Here is a 10,350-nt window from a genome sequence, read left to right as displayed (position 1 = left end):
GCCTGTAAAGTGGGCTCTTGTGGTCCTGCAAACAATGGCCGCTGTCTTACAGAATCAAAGGAGGAAGTAGCGTGACAATGTTATAGGGCCACAAAAGCACTGAGGAAGGAGGTCAGGGTGGATGGTCAACCAACAAGTCCTCCAAACTAAACAGTAAATTATGTTTATCACCGCCTTCCAAAGTGACGTATATAGCATAAGGATTCCCTGATCTGCCTTCATTACAATTAAGGATTGGGTAGACTTTGGCACAGTTTCTTTTCAGAAGCTTGCAGATGCAGACACATGCATCTGCATGTCATGACAGCCCTTACTTGTTTGTGACATAGCTTCAAAAGATGAGGATTATTTGATGATGATGATGATAATGATAGTCATTGTTGGACCCATAATATAATTTTTGTTGTTTGTTTCATGGGGTCAGAGGTGCAATCCCCTTTATTTGTCACACACTACATAGAACATGCTACACAGGCCATGCCTTGGTGAAATTTTTCCTCCACTTTTGACCCATCCTGGCAGTCCTTCCTCCACGGCAGACCAGGAGTAGTGGGCTGCCATCCCACCCAGTTTCCTTTGTCATCACCATTGGTCAGGTGGTGATCTTCATGCATGTTTTTAGAGGGGGGTTTCATGTTTTTATGGAAACACGGGGAGAACATGCAAACTCCACACAGAAAGGCCCCTTTCCTGGAGATAAGGGGCAGCAGGCACCGAAGGCATGGTGGAGGACACACCCTCCGGCCCACAGCGCCCCAGATGGGAATCGAACCCAGGACCTTCTACCTGTGAGGCGACAGTGTTGCCAACCCTGTGATTAAGAGAACAGATGAATGGAAACGTACCTGTGATGATACCGATGACCTACAGAAGCAAAGTTATAGGCTACCTGTGCCAAGGTGAGAAATAATAACCCCATAATAATAAATGGGTCACCTTACTCAAAGACACCTTATTGGACATTGGTTATTTATTGTTGCCCAGAACACGCGTCTGAACAAGTTCTTCCCATTCACATTCCAGTGGTGGGGGGAGTGATGGGTGATTGTGGAGCCCCTATTGCCATGACATTACAGCTTCTGTCCCCAATTCTTACAGCACACAGAGTTCCTTGTCATGTCGTGCTATATGCATTAAACAAAACTAGAGCAAGACTTGAAAAAAAAAATGCAGAATTTTTCTTTCCATCCTATTGGAGTAAAGTATTCCTCAAGACCCCAGGATCCCAGTTTGAAGAGCAGCCTGTGCCATGTCCCATGCTTCATGCCAGAGCTGCCACAACACAGCGGCTGGTTAAGCGTGATGGAGAGAATGCGGCAATCCATTGGCTGCAGGCTTAGTAAATTTCAGTCGTTGTGGTCCAATGGCAAGCTAGTGAGAGAGGGAGAGAGAGAGAGAGAGAGGGGGGGGAGAGAGAGAGAGAGACCTGGATTCTCTATCACTAATCTTGTCCTCGCAATACACTTGCTCTGTGAGAGCAATTAGATTCAGCACCGTTTCCAGTGCCTCTGCAATGACTCATTGAAACATCTTCTGTGCTGATAAAGCCGCATCTCTATTCTCACCCACCACTCATACTCTCTCTCTCTCTCTCTCTCTCTCTCTCTCTCTCTCTCTCTCTCTCTTACACACACACATACACACGCGCGCGCGCGCACGCACACAGGACGTATAGGGCTGCCTTCAGTACATTGCGCTTCTTACTTTGGATTTGTAGTGCAGCAGGCTGGACGTGGACTTTTGTATTGTGTTTTTTCCTATGTGGTGTTTATTTCGCCTTAAGTCGGGACTTACGTAAAAGACTCTGACTCGGTGGAGGTGCAGGCTGAGGTAAGTGCGCTGCCGGCTTGATGTGATCCTGATCTTTACAGCTTTTCCTCCAGCAGGAAACATACTAAATGTATAGTCTAGCTGCTGAATTTGCGTGCGTTTGCAGCCGCTGACCCCCCCTGCACCCCTCCTCCTTCTCCTCAGTCTCTGATGCCTTGTCCGGACGCGCTTCAGTCTCACATAGGAGCATAATCCACAGGGGATTTATCCAGGGACATTTACTGTTAACCTCAACTGGATCACGGTCATTGTTAATACTAATAATAATATCAGAACTTCCTTGAGGAAAAAAGGAAACAAGCACAATATGGAGGGGTTTTTTTTATTTTTTAATCTAAAAAAAAAAAAAAAAAGAGCCCACAGCGGCAGAGGCTCATTCTTGCGCACTTTCATCCGACTCCACTTGAGGTTTTGTTCATTTGTCAGTGTTCTGATGAATGATAAAACGACTGCAACACCTCAGTCCGCAGTGAATATGCTGATTACAGGCGGTCAAATCACAAATCACACATTCGGCTGTTTATTATTTGTGCAAATCAGTGTTAAGCGTTGTTCCTGCGCAGACCGTGATGGTGCTTTAACCAAACTCGGTGCCAAAGCAACAGCTCGGTTAACTTTAATGCGACAGGACGACAAGAGAGGCGGTTGTGATCTAACAGCACAAAGCGCTTTCCCTCAGGATGGCAAAGCGTTTAAATCCATTTCACACCTGCGTTTTCCACAACTCTTTTGTGTCTCAACGAGGTGCAGCAGAGACGGGCATCTTCCAGCAGCCCTCTGCGCGCATCTCTATCCAAACAGCCACAAGATGGTGGTGTGGATATCTGGATGTGGATTTTTAGGGAAAAGGCAGAAAAGGGGGTGGAGGGTTGAGTGGGGTTTATGCCGAACATACCTTCTTCACAGCTACACCGCTGCTAATGCTGTGATTTTCAGCTTGTGTTCACACTGGGTGGCATTCAGACTGGCTCTGGCATGGATTGCAGCTTCACACAAGCAGCTGGTTTAACATGGGATGACCTTGTGTGTGTGTGTGTGTGTGTGTGTGTGTGTGTATGTGTGTGTGTGATGTCAGGCACATACCTGCCCCCAAGATGAAATGATAATGTTCAAAGTGGCCTGTAGGTCCTAAACAGAGAAGGGCTCATGAGGACACAGAAGTCTTTCAGGAGAAAACACATGATCTGTCAGTATCTTAATAGTAATGCTGTTATGGGGCGTTGTGGATGGGTGTTTGTGTTTGCTCGGGAAAAGTGTAGGTGTTACCTCTTTTGCATTTCAATCCCTCTGCAGGTCTGCGCCGCTAATGTGCAAGAGGTGTTAACTGCTAATAAAGTCACGTCTAAAGGGAGATATATAGATATATTGCTAAAAAGTTTCATATCTTCCTCCAGTGCAGCTCAGCTTCAACTCATCCTGGCATAAAGCAAAGGCTGCCTTCCTTCGCCATCTTTAGCGGGGTGGGGGTGGGGGTTGTTTGAGACAACACTGGAAGATTACTGTAATTGTTGTTGTTTGACAGTGATTGAGAGATATTCAAGTTTTTGGAATCTGCAAGTAATTGTGGGGAAAAAGAAAACATGTACTACAGTTTTGTGTCCAATCAAACAGACACAATAATCGTTTTACCCCCACGACTTATTGTCGTCCGACAAGATTTTGGTCCAATTTCAACAAACTGCATGTCATTCAAAATGAAAGTCAAATATTCACACACACATCGCTCCATAATCCACTCCTCTTGCATGTTCCAAATAATTCCAAGGGTTCCTGGGAACATGTCATTGGACAAATGCCATAAATTGGTTTTAGCCTTTTGTCGGAGAATAATCTTTGGTGAGTGCAGGTGCCTTTACAGTCTTCACACACAGCTTGGCTTTGAATATTTTTTAAATTTCAGTTTTAGTTCAAGGAACACTGACCTTGTTAGACTGCACAAATGGAAGTAATTTAGAAGAGAAAATGATCAACTGAAGCTAAATATTGCCCAAATGTTGCCTTTTTGGTGCGGTCCAATTCTAAATATACATCCATTTTTGTGGGACTTGCATCTGCTTCCATAATGTTGCCATTTCCACTGCAGGCCCTCCATCATATGGTACATCAACATGTTCATCTGACAGATGAGTGATGACATGCAGATGCTGAGTAAGCAGCTGTTCGCTGATCCAGCTGAACCATATGCAGTCAAACACAAGACTGACAGGTTGAGAGCAGGGGTTGGAAAATGTGATGTTAGCCATGCTGGACTATCTGCTATTGATACTTTTTCTGTTGTGTAAGGGGGCTACTGGAGGTCTTAAAGCGGGATTATTGCACAGTAAGATGTCCTGTTGTGTATCAGTCCCACAGACATTACTCCACCAGTCTCTGGTGGTCAGTAGGGAGTTAAAGTCACATGACAGACCATGTTCAGCTGAGTGAATCACAAGAAATAAACCAATATGTCTCCACTTAATATTTAAGTTCTCAGTACAGAACAGTGTTACAGCTTTCATACATAGCCGTCAGTGTATACACCCAAAACAATTCTCTTCATAAGAATCTGTGTTTATTTCGACGTTGGCTCTAGTGGTCAAGCCAGTGAAACTAAAGCCACGATTCTACCACACAGTTCAGTTGAGTTCAGTTCGTGACACATTAGAATGCTTATTTTCGTGTTTCCATCGTCAAAAGTTATGGGTGGTACCAATTGAACTTTTGAGGTATCCAGCACACTGATCCGGTGCTTAAACGTGGAGGTAGAGACACTGCAGTCTGTTGATTGGTCAGAGAGAACTGGAGCAACCAGAGTCGTCATCTGCTCTCATTTACAATGGCCTTGTCTTGCTGCCTGCAGCCTTTTTTTAAACAAAGCTTGTCTGCTCATTGTAATGAACAACCACATACTGAGAAGAAAGAACACCAATCTTCAGTGCTTAATGTGTGTCCGGAGCAAGTGTGTGGTTGAGCGAGTGGGAGAGACTGAGCATCAGAAAGTGACAGCGAATACGAGTGGAGCAGAGGGAAAGGTTGCCAATCAGTCTGTAAATGTACAGTATAGATTACAATGTCTAAGTCTATAAATGCTGCAGCTTCTCAAGAGAATTATGTATTAGGAATGGGTTCTAAGGGTACTATACCAAGTCTTTTGTGAGGAATGCAACCTACAACACTTCTGGTCTACATCTTGTTTAAAGTTCTTTTACATAGTTGAATGCAATAGAAAAAAACTCAACTGGCAATTGGTTGTCACCAGGTTAATGTTCCTGCACATCAAAAGACATCTTCAAAACTTGAAAACAGAGCGTGTCGGTGGGATTAAGAATCAGGAGGCCATCTTGCTGCACCAAAGCCAGAAAAAAAGTGACAGTTCTGTACACATGTACAGTCAACTCACAGGAATAACTCTTAAATATATTACTTTGACTGACATAACATTAACTGCTCCTAGCAGCTGTTAACATTGGTTCGATGGATATGTAACATGACTAACGTGAACATGTTTTCATGAGGATAAATTTCAATAGTATCCAATTCTCCAAATAAGTTCAGAAATTGAAGTAAATGGCTGCTGAAACTGTCATTGGTGAGAACTGGCAGGAGAAGGAAAGTTGTAGGCATGCTGGCCTTTTTTATTTGTGGGAGACATCATCAAAGGACAATTCAAAGAGGAGAGGCATTGCATAAATTTGCGAGGTGACTCAGTGGATAGTGCCATCAAATCCAGAACTGACTGGCCGAGGCTTTTCTTCTGTGTGGAGATTGCATGTTCCCGTCACAGTTCAAAGACATACAGTACTCTACTTTTCACACCCACATAACACATGTAACATGGGCATGATTGCGGATTGTCTGTTGGAAATTCAAGTGTTGAAAGATGTGAGGGGAGGGAGTTCAGATACTGCTCACCCGTCTGACGAGCACATTGAAGAATACTGATGCCTTCAATTGGTCATCACTTTTGGATTTGTCAGATGAAAATGTGAGAACATTCTATTAGCTTCCTCCAGCTCATGTAATAATCTTTTTAGAAGATTTTAATTAAATCACCGAGCAAGTGTAGTTGCTCCCCTATAGCACGTATTTTTATAATAAAAATTCATTGCCCTCTTTGTTTCGCTTTCTGTTGCTTTCCAGACATGCACAACATGCATCTTACACAGCCTAGCAGCAGGTCTTACTTTAATGCCTAATACAGGAGTACATTCAAACTAATTTAGCTCAGGCTGTACCCATTTAGTGTTAGTGTACAGTATATTGTGAAAGGTCTGAAAATATGTGCTAATAAAAGGTTTTGTGGCTTTGACAGCAACTTGCAGTCAGTTTTTATAAATCTGACCCCCATCATGGTCCAAATTATCTTAATTTACTTAATTAATGTCTTAGCTTTTGTACCCTATCAAGAAAACACACATACAGTGTACACAAATGCAAGAACATGTACGCACAGACATCATATGTATGGTAATGTAGCTATTTATTGGCTTCAAAGGGTCCGTGATATTTTATAGTCAGGACAGGGTGCCTCTGAAAGAATCACTTTTTAATGACTGAAATACAAATGACAGAGATCACCTTCATTGATATTCATAAGACTTATCTCCTATAATCATTTAGAATGTGAACAATGTTCGCAATCTCCAGTGTGCTTCTGCCAAGGAGAGCCGTGGAGCGTGCTTTGTATTCAGCCCGAACCATCTGAAGGACAGTTTATCATTAAATGCCACATTATTACAAATACTGTACACTGTATTTTGCACTGTACATGTGTCACCGTAACATTTACAAGCATGTAACCTCAGTGAACAATGAGGAGCAGTTTCACCTCTGATATCCGTCGCTGCGTCGACCCTTTTTACTGTTTACTGTATGATTTCTGTGGTGCCATGTCAGGCAAGCGCAAGTACGGCTACAGATCTTCTTCATATAGTATTTCATTTCATCACTATATCACTGCACTTGTAGGCAAAGAGCCAATGATGAACAGCATGTGGTTGTGCTCAAACGCAAACAAAATGATGTCCTCAAGGCAATATGTCTCCTGCTGATGTCTATGTACAGTAATGTTGAATATAGTTTCCTTTCAACACAGTCAAAGGCAAAGGGGGTACAAAATGTCCCACTCTAGTTATCATGACAGAGTAAACATAAATTGAGCTATTTATTGAATCAGTGAGTCCATTATATTTCTTTGTAAATGCTTATGTCAGCGTGTAGAGGGGAAGCTGTGGTAAATGTGAAGATCTAGTATTTTAGATTCTTCGGCTCCTGTTTTAGTGACTCACTGTCATAGTAACATTGAATAGAGACATTGTAAATTTGAGTTAACTGTAGTTTTATGATGGCTGAATACCAGGGCTTGCTAGGAATTCAGTTTCATTACACATTAGAACAGTTATTTTCTGGTTGCCGTTGTCAAAAGTTGTGAATGGCTCCAACAGAACCACTCCGTTACGTCTTGCTTCTTTTTTTTTTCATTACCCGTGTGGAGCTAGAAACACTGCAGCCCGTTGATTGGTCAGAGAGAATCGGAGAAACCAGAGTCACCATGTTGTCTGCCCTATGCTGTAGGATTTCCCAACTCTCCTGTTTTTTTTTTTTTTTTTCAGTCATCTTTTGTCTTCCTGCCTGCAGCCTTTTCTCAAACAGACTGTGTCTTGTCGTCAAAAAAAATTCCATAATGAGAAGAAAGAACACAAACCAGTCATTGTCTTCCATTGTGTTCTTGGTGTTTAATGTGTGTGTGGTGAGCAGACGGATTTTAAATTGTATTCTGGATTTTATAGGGAGCCGGTGCAGAGAAGCTAATAGGGGAGAAATATGATCCTAATTTTTGTCACAACACATGCAGCAGCATTTGAGATCAGTATTAAAGTCTTAAGTGACTTTTCTGGGCAGCCTGATAGAAAGGAATTGCAGCCTGGAAGAAACAAATGCATGGAATAGTTCATCTGTATTGTGTGCCTGATTTTTGCAATGTTAAAGGGGTGAAAAAAGGCAGTCCTTGAAATTTGAACCTTCATGACCGCAGTATTTCTAAAATCCTAGTCATAGCCCTGCTGAAGACTCCTCGCACAGTAGTGTTTTGTTAATGAAAGACTGATAAAATACCCTTTAAAATGTCTAAAGTGCCTATGTTTCCATTGAAGTTACACGTACTGTATCATGTGAGAAAGGTCTTTTTGGCTCTGTCAGAGTCCACAGATACTCTCAATGACAACACATGATCATGTCACAGAATATAGTCTTGATTAGATTATTGTTAACACAGGGTTTTTCCTGCCTATTTAACTAAAAAGAAGACTGTATTATGGGCTGCCACCTTTTGTTAAAGGTTTCTTTTTTTAGCCTCAGTAATTTCCTAAAACAGCTGGCCACTGTCATTTTGAACAAATGCTACCCAACAGGAAGCAATCGTACATTTGTTGGTGACTATTTTCAGTAGTGGATTAATCCACATTTGGTGCTCTAGTGAGTATTTGGGGCAGCAGGACAGTGTGTGTGGGATTGAGGCAAAATACAGTGTGTGTGTTCATGGTAACGGAGGGGCATGTCACCCAGTGCAACAGTGTGGCTCACTGATGAGTTTTTAATAGTTATTGGACAATACTGGATCTTTATGGGAGAGAAGAATAAGATATCAGTCCTTGGATATACACACAATATTTCTCAATAGAATACATTCATTGTCAGATGGGTCACATAGGATTTGTTGACAATAGCAGAAAACAAACCTGTTGAATGCACTTGTATTGTCATGAAACAATTGCAAAAACAAGTTTTTGATTATTATTATTAATGAAACTTGCATCATTGCTAACTGGCGGTCTTCATTTTCTGTACCTTTTATTGGCGCATTGCTAAATTCTTTTGGTCCTCCTCCACCACCACCACCACCACCACCATCAACTGTCAGTCAACTGTGTGCATTCAATGTCTTGTTGATTGTTTTTTTTTAATAGAGCAGTGATTGTTATGAGCCATTTTAACAGTTTACAACCTGGATGTCTTAAAATATGAATCTCTGTAAATCAGTGGGATTGCATGACACCATTGGCTCAAATATCACACCTTCCTTTTTGTTTATGTTTGTCCCTGTGCACAATCTACAGCACAAACAAAATGGAGACCTGGTAATAAAAATTTTTTCCCTTTTTTTTATAGACCCATCTTTTATGATGACCGGGTTGTCAAAATGTTTTAATAGCTTAATAAATAATAAAGCTTTATAGGCTTGTTTCCGTCAAGGTAAACTTGGTGAGATCCTGTATGTTGCCACTGTAATACAGGACACTGTGTGAAGGTGGATTGTCAGCAGCATTTTTCAAGTCATTTTCAAGCCTGAGCTGACTGTTCCCAGGCAGACAGGTTTACATAACAGATCCTTATAGCTGTAGTAAGGAACCTGAATCTGAATCAGGTCTGTACTGTTTCATTTTTCCTTGTTGGAGGAATATTTAGTTTAAAAATCTGGTTTGCAAAGATTGCCATGTACTTTGACCCTATTAGCAGAATTCAACTCATTTATTCATGCAGTGCTAAACACAAAGTACGGCCGATGGGAATGTAGTTCGTTTGGAGATATTGCGTCATAAAACTTGATGGATAATCGTGACCTGATAATGGCACTGGATGAAAAGTTAAAAAATCTCAAAAGTGGTTACAGTTCATCATTTTGGGAGAGTGTTGGCACGAGAGAAAATATCCACATCCATCCATATGTCTCTGGTAACAGTGACAAAAAGATAGATCTGTGCTGAGGCTTCTGTCTCCTCTATGAAACATCTGTATGCTCACTGTGCTGGATTATTAGAAACTATGATGAACTGGTCTTCGGTCACATCCCTAGCCCACATCCAGACACAGTCTCTCCCTCCTCTTATGCATTAGTTTCATTTTGTTGACTGAGTTGCTGCTGAGACAGTTGGTCTGTGTTTATTTCTGACTCAGACATATTTTTACAAGTTTGCACTAGTTGTAGAAATTGTGTACTATTTTTCACTCCTACTATTTACTATTTTTAAAAGCCAGCAAACTACCTGACTTTTATTCATTCCGTCGATGGTGTCAAATCCGAAATGCTCACACATATCTGATGGTTTGGTGTCAAGAATATTCATTCAACAAGGCTCGCTAATATCCTTCATTTTGCATTAATGGAGAGAACTGAAGGCAACAGGGCTGCAACAGACCAGAGTCATAGTGCCCATCTTGAAACCGTGGTGACGGTATATATCTATGTTGCCAGGTTGATAATGTGTGTTAAGCATCCATATCTTCACCTTAGTAGATTCTTTGCAGCGACATCCATATTCAGTGTTGTCTACTGTCATGGTCACAACTTGTGTTCTGTCAGAATTAGCTTTATTGGACAAGCATATTAACGCCTACTAGGAATTTGACTTTTTTGTTTCTCTCAATGAACGTACGCACTAATAGACATACAGCAGCAGTCCAACAAAAGCTCAGTGGTTTTGCTGAGCTTCAGGTGGGGTTAGGGTTAGGGTTAGGGATCACCAAAGTTAGCAGAATTTATCC

The 10,350-nt window shown here is 41.6% G+C and overlaps 1 protein-coding gene across 2 annotated transcripts in view; it reads left to right on the top strand.

The window, feature by feature from the left end:
* Positions 1-1,449: 1,449 nt before the first annotated feature.
* The window catches only part of nlgn4xa (neuroligin 4 X-linked a), a 92,471-nt gene continuing 83,570 nt past the window's right edge, over positions 1,450-10,350 (top strand). Inside the window, exon 1 of one of the 2 annotated variants that reach the window (XM_076723050.1) lies at positions 1,450-1,830. The gene's annotated coding sequence lies outside the window, so the exon portion shown is untranslated. The remainder of the gene's footprint in view (positions 1,831-10,350) is intronic. The other variant, XM_076723051.1, reaches the window with a different exon arrangement.

The sequence above is a fragment of the Chaetodon auriga genome, chromosome 23, assembly GCF_051107435.1.
Source record: "Chaetodon auriga isolate fChaAug3 chromosome 23, fChaAug3.hap1, whole genome shotgun sequence".
NCBI classification, from domain to species: Eukaryota; Metazoa; Chordata; class Actinopteri; order Chaetodontiformes; family Chaetodontidae; genus Chaetodon; species Chaetodon auriga.
Note: the sequence above shows the minus strand (reverse complement) of the source record. Positions and strands in the feature narration are given on the sequence as shown.